Below are 545 nucleotides of genomic sequence, written 5' to 3' on the forward strand. Positions count from 1 at the left end.
TATATATGACTGTTGACTGAACACTATTCAATTTTTTTTCTCCGTGTTTTTCTCCTTATTTCTTTCTGTTGAAGAGCGTAGCTCGAAACGTCAAAGACTTTCCGTATTCCTGAGCGTCATACTAATACATCCTTTTGTTATTTACACCACCTGTCCTCGTCTGTTGTTGTTTTTTCGTATATTCTCCCATATATATATATTTATACATGGTGAATCTTGCAAGCATGTCAGCAAGTGACTAACTGACTTTTGCTTGGGGTTTCTTGCTTTTATAACTATCCAGAAGAATAGACGTATCATTGAGAACAATGGATATAGTTGGTGGTCTTGTTATCTCTATTCTAGCTTTTGGTGGAGTAGAAGAGGTTAGAAAAGTCAAGTGGTGAAGATATTATTTTGGCCAACCTAAAGGCATCTGGCAAATGTAAACTGTCACAGAAAATCTATTGTTCCATCGTGAGAAAAGTTCTGTTGAACTGTTAATTTAAATTTGGCTATGGTGGATCGAATCCACTGCATGCCAGCAAGATCCACAACATCTATAT

General features: G+C 36.3%; 1 protein-coding gene across 1 annotated transcript in view; it reads left to right on the forward strand.

The window, feature by feature from the left end:
- LOC106874214 (DNA repair protein complementing XP-C cells homolog) overlaps positions 1 to 545 on the forward strand; it is a 21,681-nt gene that overhangs the window by 4,529 nt on the left and 16,607 nt on the right. The gene's annotated exons all lie outside the window — the stretch shown is intronic.

The sequence above is a fragment of the Octopus bimaculoides genome, chromosome 30 (genome assembly GCF_001194135.2).
Source record: "Octopus bimaculoides isolate UCB-OBI-ISO-001 chromosome 30, ASM119413v2, whole genome shotgun sequence".
Classification (NCBI taxonomy): domain Eukaryota; kingdom Metazoa; phylum Mollusca; class Cephalopoda; order Octopoda; family Octopodidae; genus Octopus; species Octopus bimaculoides.